Source organism: Pan troglodytes, chromosome 5 (genome assembly GCF_028858775.2).
Source record: "Pan troglodytes isolate AG18354 chromosome 5, NHGRI_mPanTro3-v2.0_pri, whole genome shotgun sequence".
NCBI lineage: Eukaryota > Metazoa > Chordata > Mammalia > Primates > Hominidae > Pan > Pan troglodytes.
In genome coordinates this window covers 24,316,859-24,331,577 of record NC_072403.2, presented here as the reverse complement: position 1 = coordinate 24,331,577, position 14,719 = coordinate 24,316,859, and the positions used below count along the sequence as shown (strand labels likewise).

Genomic DNA, 14,719 nt, shown 5'->3' with positions numbered 1-14,719 from the left:
TACAGCAAAAGTAAAAGCCGGAGGAACATGCATCTTTGCTGGACTGAATACTTCAATACATTTGTTGCTGCAGTTGGCCTCAGTGGACATAGAGTGCAGCTTATGTCACTGATTTTGAAACATCTCTATGGTCAGTGAAAAAATCAAGCATTACCTCTAGTGATGGCAAGATCCAAAAAGCCAGTTCCAGTAACATCCCTGAGTATGAGTCATATGTCTCATCGATTGATTTACAATAAATCTCCCCAACATGTATCTTGATTAAAAAAACAAAACAAACAAACAAACAACACTTTGGGAGGCCGAGGCAGGTGGATCACGAGGTCAGGAATTCAAGATCAGCATGGCCAAGATGGTGAAACCCCGTCTCTACTAAAAATACAAAAATTAGCCAGTTGTGGTGGGGGGCACTTATAATCCCAGCTACTTCGGAGGCTGAGGCAAAGAACTGCTTGAACCCGGGAGGTGGTGGTTGCAGTGAGCCAAGATCGTGCCACTGCACTCCAGCCTGTGCGACAGAGTGAGACACTGTCTCAAAAAAAAAAAAAAAAAAAAAAAAAAAATTCCAGGCCAAGCATGGTGGCTCACACCTGTAATCCCAGCTCTTTGGTAAACCAAAGCGGGGGAATTGGTTGAGTCCAGGAGTTCAATGCCAATCTGGGCAACACAGTAAGACCTCGTCACTATAGAAAAAAAAAAAATCCTTTTCTGCTAATGGAGCAAAACATATTAACAGCTATTACTTCACTTTTTATATATTCATAAGAAAACTTAAAATTGAAAATGGCGAAAATCTATTTAGAAGAGTCATTTGATTTAAATGAAAAGTCATGCTTCACAAAATGAAATAAAATGACACCTCCTGCAGCCCGCACGTGTTAAATCATTGTCTTTGGGCAAAGTATTCTTAAAAACAATTACAAACTTTTGAAGTAGATATTGATGCAGCTTCAGTAGATTTGTGAATCACACATTCATCACCAACATCCTTGAGAAACAGAAATTTGCTACTTACTTTTTTATTAAACTTTCACGTTTTTAGCTCATTTCCTGACAAAAGGGACTGTTCCAAAATAAATGTTAAAACAATAGTTATAGATTTACACCATACAAAAATGGCAAAACCATATACCAAGAGCATTCAGACTTTACACACTTTCAATTGACCCACCAAGTCAGCCTGGCCACTTCCAGCTTTCTGCAGGTCCCCCTGGGGACCACGGTACAACTGACTGGTATACCAAGTAGCTCACAGAGGTAGCAGCATCAAGTACTTCTCCCAGCATCATCTAGACTGGAAGGAGTTGGCTGTCCTCAGCCACCAGGGTAGGAACATATTTCATTTTATCAGCCAGTTCTTGGCATGCTGTTCTTTAAAGGGAGGTGTAAGTTAACTTGCATTGAAAGAGAAATGGGGGGAAAGCAGGGTTATATGCATCACCTTTCAAATTTAAACACAAGTAAAATTACTCTTCACAACACAAGCACCTTACACACCACTAGAAGAGACCACAGCAAAACCCGGTATACAAAGTGGAGAGCCACCATCCCATCTTACTTTAATGCCTTGTTAACATAATACTTCCTTAAAAATAAGAAACTCAGAGCAAATATCAAATGGGACACAAAGAGGCTGGGACTTCTACAGTAATTGATCTTTTTGAGTCTTCTACTTGAATCAATTCTGGTCATTTATATTTTGCTTATGAGTTATTTGTTTCTTCCATATTTTCACATTAGTTTCCATAGTTTTGCTCCTAGTGTGCATGTATAATTTTTTTTGAGATGGAGTCTCACTCTGTTGCCCAGGCTGGAGTGCAGTGGTGCGATCTTGGCTCACTGCAAGCTCTGCCTACCAGGTTCACGCCATTCTCCTGCCTCAGCCTCTCGAGTAGCTGGGACTACAGGTGCCCGCCACTATGCCCGGCTAATTTTTTTTATTTTTAGCAGAGATGGGGTTTCACCATGTTAGCCAGGATCGTCTCAGTCTCCTGACCTCGTGATACACGTGCCTTGGCCTCCCAAAGTGCTGGGATTACAGGTGTGAGCCACTGCACCTGGCCTTTTTTTTTTTTTGAGACGGAGTCTCACTTTGTTGCCCAGGCTGGAGTGCAGTGGCGCAATCTCACTCATTGAAAGCTCCGCCTCCCAGGTTCATGCTATTCTCCCGCCTCAGCCTCCCAAGTAGCTGGGACTACAGGTGCCCGCCACCACGCCCGGCTAATTTTGTTTTTGTATTTTTTTAGTAGAGACGGGGTTTCACCGTGTTAGCCAGGAGTGTCCATGTATAATTCTTATAATTCTTCCCATCTTTCATGCATCTGTAATGCATTTGTTTCCTTGCTCCTAATCTTGTTATACTCTTGCTCTTATACTTCTTCCAGTATTTTGTCTTATTTAACTGTCCTACATTTTTTCCTTATTCCATTAATTCTCACTTGTAACTTTATCATCCCTTCTTCCTACCTTGTGTGTATGTTGTTTGTTTGGTTTATGAGGTGTTGGAGGCAGGTACGTGTTTTGCTGTCCTCTTCTTCATGAATAATAAAGATATTTACTGGTATAAATTTTTTTCTAAGTAAAGTTTTGAGTATATGCTATGCCTTAAAGATTTGGGTATAAAGTATACTTTGTTATTCCTCTCCAAAGAACCTTTTGCTTCTCTTATACTTTCTCTTTGATCAAAGGTTTATCTGGGAGAGTGTTTCTTAGTTTTCAAGTAGTTATTTTCTGGTCACATGTTTAGTATTGGTTTCTAATTTAATTGGATTGTGGTGAAGAAATGTGATCTACAAAACCTCTACTTTTATATTTGTTATAGTTTTACTTTATTTTGGCCAAGTAGGTTAATAAGTCTATTTTTCTAGTTATTGGGGTTTGGAAAATTACACATATCCAAAGAAATACTCCCTGAAAAGCCTCATGGTGATGTGGCCAGGCAACCTGCCCTGCCCCCTAAACATTAAATCACAGTAACAATTGCCCCTGTTTCATTGTCCCATTGCAAAATGCATTCTAACTTACAAATCTGGAACCATTATACCACTAAGTAGAAAACAAGGCAATTAATTATTTTTAATAGTCAGATGATTATTTTTAATAGCCTGATGATTGTATCACCTTGGAATTTAATCAAAACAAACCAAAGGCATGCAATACTCCTGAGTTATGCCCAGCAATAACTTGGTTTAAGTTTTCATTTTCCAACCTGGCATCTCAATTCCTACTCAGTATTAGTAGCTCAGGCAAACCTGCTGTCCACCCATAAATCCAAAAGAAAACTATCTGTCTCATATATCAGGAAGGCCTCAGCATGATTCATTGAACCCTTGAGGTGAAAGAGATCAGAACTAATTCTTTTTTTTCTCAGCTCACTGCAACCTCTGCCTCTCGGGTTCAAGCGATTCTCCTGCCTCAGCCTCCTGAGAAGCTGGGATTACAGGTGTCTGCCACCATGCCTGGCTAATTTTTTGTAATTTTAGTAGAGACAGGGTTTCACCATGTTGGCCAGGCTGGTCTCAAACTCCTGACCTCAGCTGATCCACCCACCTTGGCCTCCCAAAGTGCTGGGATTACAGGCATGGGCCACCGTGCCTTGCCAGAACTATTTCAAATACAAGAAATCCTGAAATGTTTAGTCCCACTGAGGCTTGACGATTCTGTACTCAGATCAGCCTTGGTGATACAGGACTCGTACAATGAACACACTTGAGAGCGGAAATCTTGTTTAAAATCACCAAGGAAATTCCAAACTTCTACAAAAGAATTAGCGGATATTTTAGCAAGGGTACACTTGGAGGCAGGATGTTATTTCTTCTGAAAGTTCATAATGACAAAGTGGAAGCTTCCTCAGCTCTCTGGGAGTTTGAGAAAAAAAAACATATTATATTACTGAATACCTATTGTATGCCAGGCATGGTACTTGGTACTAAGCATTCTACATACATTATTTCTTTTAATCTTTACAAAAGTAGTCATTATAAAAAAAAAGCTTATCTACTTATAAGCTGATAAGTATCACATTTTTAAATGGTTAGTAACTGATACAACAGGAAAGCCTCACTGAGGCATAGTATTGGCTATAAAGTTGTCCCACAAAATGGGACATTCACTATTTAACCATTTAGGGTTAAATTGAGACTCCAGTATTTTCACCTCTATGTCAGGAAGAATTACCTTAAAATGTCTAGGGTTTCAGTCTGTGATTTCAGCAAACATTTGTTTCAAACACAAACTGTTATACCCACCCATTTACTTTTTTTTTTCTTTATAGAGACAGGAATCTCATTATGTTACCTAGTTTGGTCTCAAACTCCTGGCCTCAAGTGATCCTCCTGCCTTGACCTCCCAAAAGTGCTGAGATTGCAGGTGTGAGCCACCATGCCCAGCCCATTTACTCTGAGGTAATTGTTACATAATGAATTAAATATTCAAGCTCTTCTAATCAAATGAGCTCATGAAAGCTAATCCCACACCTGACTTTTATTTATACTATTGACCTGAGCATCACAGAGGCAATTCTAACTACTAACCTAAATGATTTTTTAATTGGCACAAAGTTCAAATATACAACCTGCCTGTCATTTTAGAGTCATCTTCTTTTCCTCCATCTTCACTTTGCATTTTGGTTTCAGCCATACTAAATATTTCTAAGTACTCTAAATTTCACATTCACAGATTCCTTGGTTCTCCATTTACCAAGGCCATTCTTCCCTACCTTTTCCACCTGACCAATAGCTCTTCATCCCACACACACACACACACACACACACACACAGAAAAACATGTCATTCAAGGTGTATCTTTTCTGGAATCTCCCTCCTACTCACTTTTCCCCACCATATAGTTAGACACCCTGTTCTAGGCTTCCTGTCTTCTATAATGCTCTTACTTTCATTGCTCTATTCAACAAACACTTCTAAAGCTCCTATTATCTACAGGTTATTTATTAGGTGCTGGGAATACAAAGATAAATAAAACATAAGACTTCAAGTGGTGTCAAAAAAGACAATTAGGCCTGTCAGCTGGTCAGAGTAGCACCGAGTTTCAGGAAGGCACTCAGCATTTTGAGCCCAGCTCTGTAAGACCTGGAGAATTTAGTGGGTAGAAATGTGGGAAGACAATGGAGAGAAGGAGGAAGAAGGGCCTACTGGGCAAAAGGAATTACATGAGCAAAGTCAGAGAGGTGGATAAGAGGTAAGCTTTGTTGATGGCAGAGAACAAGTTTCTCCATCCCAGGCTTTTAATTAAAAAATAAAAATTAAAAAATTAAAAAACAAAAACTTTAAAACTCAGGAAGCTGAGGCAGGAGAATTGCTTTAGGCCAGGAGTTCAAGACCAGCTTGGGCAACATATTGAGACCCCAGGTCTTAAAAAATATTTTTAAAAAAACTTTAAAACAACTTACTTATAAACTTTTTCAAGCTATAATAAAAGCAAAAGATAATCATGGAAAGTAAACCCTAATTTTATTCCTAATTGTTTGTTAATTTCTGGTGCTTTCTAAACCCAAAGAAGCTCATTAATGATATGTTAATAACACATCAATTTCTAATTGTATCAAAAGATAAAAGAAGTATTTTATACTCCTCTGATAAGCACTGTGAATAAAGATAAGCAGTTCAGTCATAACTAGTTTACCCTCACCTCCCTATGTAAAGGTGAGAACAAATCAAAACAAATAAGAGAAACTTTGGTGCAAGGCTCCCAAACCATTCTATCAGGATGAGGGGATCCTTGCCCAGTATCTGTCTTCCTTTTGTAGGACCTAATGCATACACAGGCTGAAGCTCTCATTCTCAGTGGTTATGTTGAAAATAACCAATCCAAAATCTTCTTTTGATGGAAGTAATCCACGTACTGATCAACAGAGACAAAACTTTTGAGAGTGAACAATGTTACTACATAGGATTAATCCTTAAAAGTATTTTCCAATCTTTTCAACCTGCAATTTTTACACATACTTCTACAGGACCTTGGACAATATATATGTTGCAGCATACACCTGAGGCTATCAAAATGGAGAGAGATAAGAAAGCAGAAATCAGATACCATCATGCCCAAAAGAATGCTGTAAACTTGGATGGCCACCTGCCCAGTTCATGATTATATCAGTTCAACAGTTCAAATGGCTTATGGTGTTCCTTTGATATTACATCAGTTTATGTCTCTTACCAGAAAGTGTGACGGCAATAAATAACCCCAAGTGAGCAGGATGAGGCATTGTGATCCACAGCATGCCCTGAATTAGACTATATTTTATATTTAAAAAATGGCGGCAGCAGTAACAACAGCAGCAGCAGCAGCGGCTGCGCGGGTTACGTGCCTGAGGACGGGCTCATCCCACAGCAGCTCTTCACCAGCGCTGACGGCCTCACCTACAACGACGTCCCGATTCTCCCAGGATTCATAGACTTCATAGCTGATGAGGTGGACCTGACCTCAGTCCTGACCCGGAAGATCACGCTGAAGACGCCGCTGACGCTGATCTCCTCCCCCATGGACACTGTGACAGAGGCCGACATGGCCATTGCGATGGCTCTGATGGGAGGTATTGGTTTCATTCACCACAACTGCACCCCAGAGTTCCAGGCCAAGAGGTGCAGAAGGTCAAGAAGTTTGAACAGGGGGGCTTCATCACAGACCCGGTGGTGCTGAGCCCCTCGCACACTGTGGTTATGTGCTGGAGGCCAAGATGCGGCATGGCTTCTCTGGCATTCCAATGACTGAGACGGACATCATGGGTAGCAAGCTGGTGGGCATCGTCACCTCCGCGGACATCAACTTTCTTGCTGAGAAGGATCACAACACCCTCCTCAGTGAGGTGATGATGCCAAGGATCGAGCTGGTGGTGGCTCCAGCAGGCGTGATGTTGAAAGAGGCAAATGAGATCCTGCAGCGTAGCAAGAAAGGGAAGCTGCCTATCGTCAATGATCTCGATGAGCTGGTGGCCATTATCGCCTGCACCGACCTGAAGAAGAACCGAGACTACCCGCTGGCCTCCAAGGATTCCCATGAGCAGCTGCTGTGGGGGTCCTTCTACAGGACCTTGGACAATATATATGTTGCAGCATATACATATATATGCAGCTGTGGGCACTCATGAGGATGGCAAATACTGCCTGGACCTGCTCACCCAGGCGGGCGACGACTTCATAATCTTGGACTCATCCCAAGGGAACTCAAGTGTATCAGATCGCCATAGTGCATTACATCAAACAGAAGTACCCCAACCTCCAGGTGACTGGGGGGAACATAGTGACAGCAGCCCAGGGCAAGAACCTGATTGATGCTGGTGTGGACGGGCTGCGCGTGGGGATGGGCTGCGGCTCCATCTGCATCACCCAGGAAGTGATGGCCTGCGGTCGGCCCCAGGGCACTGCTGTGTACAAGGTGGCCGAGTATGCCCAACGCTTTGGTGTGCCCATCATAGGACCGTGGAGCATGTGGTCAAGGCCCTGGAACTTGGAGCCTCCACAGTGATGATGGGCTGCCTGCTGGCTGCCATCACGGAGGCCCCCTGCAAGTACTTCTCAGACGGGGTGCGGCTTAAGAAGTACTGGGGAGCTGGGCGCGGTGGCTCATGCCTGTAATCCCAGCACTTTGGGAGGCTGAGGCAGGCAGATCACCTGAGGTCAGGAGTTCGAGACGAGCCTCAATATGGAGAAACCCCATCTCTACTAAAAATACAAAATTAGCTGGGCATGGTGGTGCATGCCTGTAATCTCAACTACTCTGGAGGCTGAGGCAGGAGAATTGCTTGAACCTGGGGGGCAGAAGTTGCGGTGAGCTGAGATTGTGCCATTGCACTCCAGCCTGGGCAACAAGAACGAAACTCTGTCTCAAAAAAAAAAAAAAAAAAAAAAAAAAAAGAAGCACCAGGGCATGGGCTCACTGGATGCCATGGAGAAGAGCAGCAGCAGCCAGAAACAATACTTCAGCGAGGGGGATAAGGTGAAGATCACACAGGGTGTCTCGTGTTCCATCCAGTACAAAGGTTCCATTTAGAAGTTCATGCCCTACCTCATAGCGGGCATCCAGCATGGCTGCCAGAATATCGGGGCCACAGACTGTCTGTCCTTTGGTCCATGATGTACTCAGGAGGGCTCAAGTTTGAGAAGCAGACCGTGTTGGCCCAGATTGAGGGTGGTGTCCATGGCCTGTGCTCTCACGAGAAGCGGCTGTATTGAGGACAGTGGTGGAGGCTGAGATGGTGGACGGGGCGCACCCCGGTGTCCCCCCTTCAGGCACAGCCTCCCTCCATAACTGAGTGGTCCACAGATTTGCACTACAGGTTCCCCAGCTCCTTTCCAGGGAGAGAGGAGGGGAGGTCCTGAGGGGTCTGCAGCCCCTCCCTGGGCATCCTCTGCTGAGTCAGGACTGCTCCCTGGGCCAGGCTGCCCTGGGAGCACCCCCACACCATCCCCCTAGGCTCTCAGGCCCTGCACCTGCCTCAGGTCTTTCTTGCTGCAGCCTGCTCCAGCCTGGCCCCCACCCCAGGAGCAGGTGGCCCCTCCTGGCTTCTCCTGTAGGGCACCTCCCTGCCCTCAGCCCCCCAGGAAATGGTGCTCTCCTGGCCCTGCCTCTGGTCCTTCCCGGGCTGCTGCCCCCTCAGCCATGTGGCAGTCCTGAGCCCCAGACCTAGGCCAGGGGGAGGTCTCTGACCCCTTCCCTGGCACTGGGCTACCCTTGGGTCCTGTTCCTCAGGCCACTCCCCTGTCCCAGGCCCTGGGGAGGAGGCTATCCTGGTCATGGCCCCCTGCCCATCATTCCTGACTCACCACCGTCCGCAGGTGTACCATTCCTGCCCTCTCCTCAGCTGCAGTTGAAGGCTTTAACTTTGCACTCTTTGGGATCACAGTTATGTCACTGTGTATTAAATAATCGGAATAAATCAAGCAGATCTCAAAAAAAAAAATGAAATCACAGGTCAACATTATTACCTCTCTCCAGCAAGGATTGAATAAAAGGCAGTGAGCAAATATACTTAGTTTAGAATAAGTAAATATTTAAGTGGATTAATTACTCCTTGCTCATTATGAACTATTTTGTTATAGAGGAAGGATAGTTCTAATCTCTGAAAATTAAACAACATTATATTAGTTCATTCTCATGCTGCTAATAAAGACATACCCAAGAGTGGGTAATTTATAAAGGAAAGAGGTTTAATGGACTCACAGTTCCGCAGAGCTGGGGAGGCCTCACAATCATGGCAGAAGGCAAAGGAGAAGCAAAGGCACATCTTACATGGTGGCAGACAAGAGAGCTTGGGCAGGGGAACTCCCATTTATAAAATCATCAGGTCTTGTGAGACATTCACTACCATGAGAACACTATGGGGGAAACCACCCCATGATTCAATTATCTCTACTTGCCCTGCCCTTGACACATGGGATTATTACAATTCAAGGTGAGATTTGGGTGGGGGATACAGCCAAACCATATCAAAAATCTATGTTGACTGTGTGGCGCCGTGGTCTAGGCACTTCTTGGACAGCATGTCTCACCTGCAGATGAAACTCCTGTGCAAGAAGATACAAAAGCGGAACCTCAAATTGCGGCAGCAGAACCTAAAGTTGCAGGGGGCCTCAAATCTGACCCTATCAGAAACTCAAAATGGAAATGTGTCTGAAGAAACAATGGGAGGTGGAAAGGTTAAAAAATCAAAACATTCTATGAATATGGGCTTATCAGAAGCTCCAAATGGAGACATGTCTCAAGAAGCAGTGGAAAATATAAAAGTTAAAAAATCTCCCCAGAAATCCACCATATTAATCAATGGAGAAGCAGCAACGCAGTCTCCCAATTCAGAATCAAAAAAGAAAAAGAAGAAGAAAAAGAGAAAAATGCTGAACGATGTTGGGCCTGATACAAAAAAAGCAAAAACTGAAAACAAAGGGGAATCTGAAGAAGAAAGTGCAGAGACTCCTAAAGAAACAGAAAATAATGTGGAGAAGCCAGATAATGATGAAGATGATAGTGAGGTGCCCAGCCTGCCCCTGGGACTGACAGGAGCTTTTGAGGATACTTCATTTGTTTCTCTACATAATCTTGTCAATGAAAACACTCCGAAGGCAATAAAAGAAATGGGTTTTACAAACATGACTGAAATTCAGCACAAAAGTATCAGACCACTTCTGGAAGGCAGGGACTTCTAGCAGCTGCAAAAACAGGCAGTGGTAAAACCCTGGCTTTTCTCATCCCTGCAGTTGAACTCATTGTTAAGTTAAAGTTCATGCCCAGGAATGGAACGGGAGTCATTCTCTCCTACTTGAGAACTAGCCATGCAAACTTTTGGTGTTCTTACGGAGCTAAAGACTTGCCAGGTACATACCTATGGGTTGATAATGGGTGGCAGTAACAGATCTGCTGAAGCACAGAAACTTGCTAATGGGATCAACATCATTGTGGCCACACCAGGCTGTCTGCTGGACCATATGCAGAATACCCCAGGGTTTATGTATAAAAACCTGCAGTGTCTGGTTATTGATGAAGCTGATCATATCTTGGATGTTGGGTTTGAAGAGGAATTAAAGCAAGTTATTAAACTTTTCCCAACATGTAGACAGACTATGCTCTTTTCTGCCACCCAAACTCGAAAAGTTGAAGGCCTGGCAAGGATTTCTCTGAAAAAGGAGCCATTGTATTTTGGTGTTGATGATGATAAAGCTAATGCAACAGTGAATGGTCTTGAGAAGGGATATGTTGTTTGTCCTTCCAAAAAGAGATTCCTTCTGCTCTTTACATTCCTTAAGAAGAAACAAAAGAAGAAGCTTATGGCCTTCTTTTCATCTTGTATGTCCGTGAAATACCCCTATGAGTTGCTGAACTACATTGATTTGCCCTACGTGGCCATTCATGGAAAGCAAAAGCAAAATAAGTGTACAACCACATTCTTCCAGTTCTGCAACCCAGATTCAGGAACACTATTGTGTACGGATGTGGCAACAAGAGGACTGGACATTCCTGAAGTTGACTGGATTGTTCAGTATGACCCTCCGGATGACCCTAAGGAATATATTCATTGTGTGGGTAGAACAGCCAGAGGCCTAAATGGGAGAGGGCATGCCCTGCTCATTTTGTGCCCAGAATAATTGGGTTTTCTTCGCTACTTGAAACAATCCAAGGTTCCATTGAGTTTATTAGAATTTTTCTGGTCTAAAATTTCTGACATTAAGTCCCAGCTTGAGAAATTGATTGAAAAGAACTACTTTCTTCGTAAGTCAGCCCAGAAACCATATAAGCTGTACATATAAGCCTATGATTACCATTCTCTGAAACAGATCTTTAATGTTAATAACTTAAATTTGCCTCAAGTTGCTCTGTCATTTGGTTTCAAGGTGACTCCCTTTGTTGATCTGAACATCAACTGCAATGAAGCCAAGCAGAAAAAGCGAGGGGGTGGTGGTGGATTTGGCTACCAGAAAACCAAGAAAATTGAAAAGTCCAAAATCTTTAAATACATTAGCAAGATATCATCCGACAGCAGGCAGTTCTCTCACTGAAGACATGCCTTTCTTTCATCTTGAATAACTTTATCCTAAAATTAATTTTTTCCCCTTGATTTAACAGGATTTTTGTAGCCTTTAGAATTTGGACTTATCTAACAAGAGTATGAATTGAGTTGGGTTCCAAGCATTGAGCACTGTTACTTCTATCAAGCCTCTTTTTCATTTTGGTGATATAAAACAGGCTTTAATTTTCTTGGATGCCCAAGGGAAGAGCAAGGAATATCTGGTCTTTCTTGTGATTATATAATATTTTAATTTTAAATATCCCTCCCTCATACATACAAATGTATGTTACTGATTTAATATAATTATTTTTGTACCTTTAAAAAAATCTATGTTAATACAGCACTATTATCTCATCTGAATACTTTCACAAATGTCATTTCATTTAATACTTACAACAACCCTTCAGTTGAGGTTTTATCACTCCCATTTTACAGATGGGGAAACAGCATTGAAAGACGAACTGACTTTCCCAAGGTCACACAGTTACTGGCACAATGTACACTAGAAGCCAATGACCAAGTCAGGTGAGTTTCAGCTAGAGCAAGCTTGTACAGCCTGCAGCCCTGTGACCCAAGATGGTTTTGAATGCAGCCTAACACAAATTTGTAAACTTTCTTAAAACATTATACAATTTTTTTTGCAATGTTTTTTAGCTCTTTGGCTGTCATTAATGTTAGTGTATTTTATGTGTGGCCCAAGAAAATTCTTCTTCTTCCAATGTGGCCCAGGGAAGCCAAAAGATTGGACACCCCTGAACTAGAGCACCCTTGCTTCCCAAATAAAACCATAGGTAAAATCAAGCTCCCCTTTTTTCTCATGTCAGGATCTTTTTTGGAAAGAGGACAAAAACAAGTTAATGCAAAACTTTTAGTTCTATTTTTAAACATCTGCTTGGGGCAAAAGGCCAGGTGTTCTGCCAAAACAAATTAGATAATATTCTTATACTGGCAGACTCTCAATCTTGACCAAGAAGAAAAATATCCAGCATAATATATATTGAGAAAAGAGTCCAGCAACTCTGAGTACACTGAATTCTCAGCCTTGGCCTTCTGCAAGAAGGAAGAGGCAAGTTTCCCGTATGAGAGAACAGTCAAGGAGTATGACTCAAGGACTATTTCAGTACAAGATCTTATTTCAACCCTGTTGTCCATCTGTTTGCTGAGAATGTAAAGTTGTCTGGTTCCAAGTTAGAAAAGAGGATGAAATCATCTACTAAAGCCACATAAACAGGAGCCCCACAAAGGCACACTGTGATTACACTACATAGCCATGCAGTGAGAAGCCAGTGCACACCTTCTATTATCTGGCTGGATCTGTGCAGTCATGGTGCCTTATCCCAGGGAGGCAAGTTCAGGGACCCAGCTAAACAAATGATGAATGCTGTAAAATTTATTCTCTATTTACTGCAGGTTAATGGAGAAGAAAGATAGGCACAGCGCAGTGGCTCACACCTGTAATCCCAGCACTTTGGGAGGCCAAGGTGGCAGAATCACTTGAGCCCAGAAGTTCAAGACCAACCTGGCCAATATAGGGAGACCTCGTTTTTACAAATAATCAAAATATTAGCTGGGTGTGGAGACATGCATCTGTTGTTCCAGCTACTTGGGAGGCTGAAGCCGGAGGATCACTTGAGCCTGAGAGGTTGAGGCTGCAGTGAGCCATGATCACACCACTGCACTCCAGCCTGGGTGACAGAGTGAGACCCTGTCTCAAAACAAACAAACAAATAAGTAAAATAAAAAAAAAAAATGGGGGGGGGGGAAGAGCAACTCAAAGAATTGCATACAAAAAATAGTTAATATTTTAAATGTAGACATTGACTACATGCAATATCTATTTATCAACAATTGCAGCCAGCCATTCTTTCCACCCTATTCCTCTTCACCAGCCTCCTCTTTTTTTGAGCATCACTAAGGTCATAAAACTCACTACTTTCTACTCAGTCCTATCCTTCTTTTTGTACCATCTACTGCCACTACATCTTTCAATACCTGGAGCCCACATCCATCATCCACTTACATACCTCTATGTTGTCCCCCTACCTCCTCTACAGTAAGAGGAAAACAGAGGTTCCAGGGAGTACCAAACTTTAGAGAAGCTTAGGGGAATGAGTATCTAGAAAGCTAATGAATTCAGGCTATTGACCAGAAGAGTTCAGACTCTAATTTTAAGGGTAAGGTAAATTTCGAGGTCATAATTCAAGGTCAAATCAGCTATATTGTAGGCCAAATTATTATTTGCAGTTTGGCTAGAAACCTAAACCAGCAAGTACAGTATTGTTTCCAAAATAAAATAAGTTCCAAGTTCTAAACAACTAGAACGCTAAACATTTAGGAATCCTAAACATTGGTAAGTTTGGGACCACCTACAAAAAATGTAACAATAATTTTTTCCTCTTGAGTTTCCTTTTCTTTACAGCTGTAGAAGAAAACAGAAAGTATAAATGTATGTAACTGGGTGTTGAGATTTGACCCCCTTCCATTGGAGCTACTTCAATTGAGAAGAGAGTTGGTGACTACCATTTGTTCCTAAGAGCCCTCGTGAATTTATTCTTCTCAGTGTGCCCAATGAGAAAAAGTGGACCAACTTCTGGATAAGTAGTGACAACTGGGAAAAGGACTCTCAACATTATCATAGAGAATAAGCACAACAAGTTTGGGGAGGGGTTTATATTGGCAAAGGGAGTCAGTTGGAGCTGTAGCCCAAGTGAAAAGTTGAGCTCCAAAGAAAGTGGGTGATTTCTTTTGAGCAGATACTCTAACTGTATTCCTATATGAGACAGGTGGGGTGGGGTGGGGGAAAATCAGGCTATAAGGAATGAGATTGTGGAAACAATGAGGATGTGTTTCAAAAGAAGAAAATCACTGACATGTCAGCATATTGGCCACGCCTGTCCTAGTCTTATTTGCTCTTCAAAGAGCTATAATCATGGGTCAAACAGGAAAGGAAACTATTAGACTTCTCCATGTAACAGAGTACACAGAATAGGCTGCAGCCATACCAGATGAGTGAGAAAAGACTAGAGTCACACATTCCTACCAGTCAAAACTGGTGCCATGAGTGGCAGCCATGTCTGGATTATGTAATTCTGCCTTCTTGGCTAAAAGCTGATTGGACTCACGATGGATGTCTGTTGAAAGGAGAGCCAGCCAGGTGCAGTGGATCATGCCTGTAACCCCAACACTTTAGGAGGCTAAGACAGG

The 14,719-nt window shown here is 42.6% G+C and overlaps 1 protein-coding gene and 2 pseudogenes across 1 annotated transcript in view; 2 read left to right on the top strand and 1 right to left on the bottom strand.

Moving 5' to 3' along the window:
• The window catches only part of RNF144B (ring finger protein 144B), a 188,909-nt gene that overhangs the window by 91,247 nt on the left and 82,943 nt on the right, over nucleotides 1-14,719 (bottom strand). The gene's annotated exons all lie outside the window — the stretch shown is intronic.
• On the top strand, nucleotides 6,344-8,189 carry LOC750862 (inosine-5'-monophosphate dehydrogenase 1-like; annotated as a pseudogene).
• On the top strand, nucleotides 9,494-11,549 carry LOC462462 (ATP-dependent RNA helicase DDX18-like; annotated as a pseudogene).